Raw genomic sequence first — 2864 nt, forward strand, 5'->3', positions numbered from 1 at the left:
CTTCTATCTCTAGGTGTATACTCTATCTCTAGGTGTATACTCTTCTAACTCTAGAAGTATACTCTTCTATCTCTACGAGTATACACTTCTATCTCTAGGAGTATACTCTTCTATCTCTAGGTGTATACTCTTCTATCTCTAGGAGTATACTCTTCTATCTCTATGAGTATACTCTCCTATCTCTAGGTGTATACTCATATACCTATGAGAATACTCTTCTATCTCTAGGTGTATACTCGTCTATCTCTAGGTGTATACTCTTCTATCTCTATGAGTATACTCTTCTATCTCTAGGTGTATAGTGTTCTATCTCTAGGTGTATCCTCTTCTATCACTAGGTGTATACTCTTCTATATCTAGGAGTATACTCTTCTATCTCTAGGTGTATACTCTTCCATCTCTACGTGTATACTCTTCTCTCTCTACGTGTATACTCATATATCTAGGAGTATACTATTCTATCTCTAGGTGTATACTCTTCTATCTCTAGGAGTATACTCTTCTCTCTCTATGTGTATACTCTTCTATCTCTAGGAGTATACTCTTCTATCTCTAGGTGTATACTCTTCTTTTTTGTTTGTTTTTTTTCTTTTTGTTTTTGTTTTTTTTGGCAGTACCCGGACCTCTCACTGCTGTGGCCTCTCCCGTTGCGGAGCACAGGCTCCAGACACGCAGGCTCAGTGGCCATGGCTCGTGGGCCCAGCCACTCAGCGGCCTGTGGCATCTTCCCGGACCGGGGCACAAATCTGTGTCCCCTGCATCGGCAGGCAGACTCTCAACCACTGCACCACCAGGGAATCCCCAGCAGTATACTCTTCTATCTCTAGGAGTATACTCTTAAACTCTAGGTGTGTACTCTTCTATCCCTAGGTGTATACTCTTCTTTCTCTAGGAGTATACACTTCTATCTCTAGGTGTACACCCTTCTATCTCTAGGTGTATACTCTTCTATCACTAGGTGTATACTCTTCTATCTCTAATTGTATACCTTTCTATCTCTGGTGTATACTCTTCTATCCCTAGGAGTATACTCTTCTATCTCTAGGTGTATACTCTTCTATCTCTGGTATATACTCTTCCATCTCTAGGAATATGTTCTTCTATCTCTAGGTGTATACTCTTCTCTCTCTGTGTATACTCTTCTATCTCTAGGAGTATACTCTTCTATCTCTAGGTGTATACTGTTCTATCTCTCGGAGTATACTCTTCTATCTCTAGGAGTATACTCTTCTATCTCTAGGAGTATACTCTTCTGTCTCTAGGAGTATACTCTTCTATCTCTACGTGTATACTCTTCTATCTCTAAGTGTATACTCTTCTATCTCTAGGTGTATACTCTTCTATCTCTAGGTGTATGCTCTTCTATCTCTAGGTGTATACCCTTCTATCTCTAGGAGTATACTCTTCTATCTCTAGGTGTATGCTCTTCTATCTCTAGGTGTATACCCTTCTATCTCTAGGAGTATACTCTTCTATCTCTAGGTGTATACTCTTCTATATGTATTTGTATACTCTTCTATCTCTAGGAGTATACTCTTCTTTTTTGTTTGTTTTTTTTCTTTTTGTTTTTGTTTTTTTTGGCAGTACCCGGACATCTCACTGCTGTGGCCTCTCCCGTTGCGGAGCACAGGCTCCAGACACGCAGGCTCAGCGGCCATGGCTCATGGGCCCAGCCGCTCAGCGGCCTGTGGCATCTTCCCGGACCGGGGCACAAATCTGTGTCCCCTGCATCGGCAGGCAGACTCTCAACCACTGCACCACCAGGGAATCCCCAGCAGTATACTCTTCTATCTCTAGGAGTATACTCTTAAACTCTAGGTGTGTACTCTTCTATCCCTAGGTGTATACTCTTCTTTCTCTAGGAGTATACTCTTCTATCTCTAGGTGTATTCTCTTCTATCACTAGGTGTATACTCTTCTATCTCTAATTGTATACCTTTCTATCTCTGGTGTATACTCTTCTATCCCTAGGAGTATACTCTTCTATCTCTAGGTGTGTACTCTTCTATCTCTGGTATATACTCTTCCATCTCTAGGAGTATACTCTTCTATCTCTAGGTATATACTGTTCTATCTCTCAGAGTATACTCTTCTATCTCAAGGAGTATACTCTTCTATCTCTAGGAGTATACTCTTCTATCTCTAGGAGTATACTCTTCTATCTCTATGTGTATACTCTTCTATCTCTAAGTGTATACTCTTCTATCTCTAGGTGTATACTCTTCTATCTCTAGGAGTATTCTCTTCTATCTCTAGGAGTATACTCTTCTATCTCTACGTGTATACTCTTCTATCTCTAGGTGTATACTCTTCTATCTCTCTAAGGACACTAGTGATGATATTTAGGTCCCACCCAGATAACCCAGGATCATCTCCTCATCTCAAAATCCTTAATTTAATCATATCAGCAAAGATCCTTTTTCTAAATACGCTAATATTTATAGACTTCTAGAGACTAGGACCTGATATTTTGGAGGCTGCCATTCAGCCCACTAATGTACAGTATTACATTTTGTAGCTATTCAACTAAATTTTGATTTAGTAAGCTTTTTATTTCTGTGTGTTGGTACCAATATATTTTTCCCAGTCTCAAACATTTTGTGGGCCCTTCAGAAACTTCTAGCTCTGGGCACTTTTCTCATCCTGGATAAAAGCTCAGGAGAGAGACTTTTCCTTATCTCTAGCCAGGTTGGTTGACAGGACTCCTCTCATTGCCACTGTAATTTGAACAGGCATTTTTCTAGGAGGCATTTTTCTAGGAAGCATTGACAAAGGAGGAGATGCCTTTCTACAGGGCCCTTGGATGTCATGTTTCTGCAGCAGCAAATAAGAGAAATACAGGGAGTGAAACACTTGCTGTCATG

Source organism: Monodon monoceros, unplaced genomic scaffold (genome assembly GCF_005190385.1).
Source record: "Monodon monoceros isolate NGI ecotype Baffin Bay Population unplaced genomic scaffold, NGI_Narwhal_1 Super_Scaffold_20, whole genome shotgun sequence".
In the NCBI taxonomy this organism is placed as follows: domain Eukaryota; kingdom Metazoa; phylum Chordata; class Mammalia; order Artiodactyla; family Monodontidae; genus Monodon; species Monodon monoceros.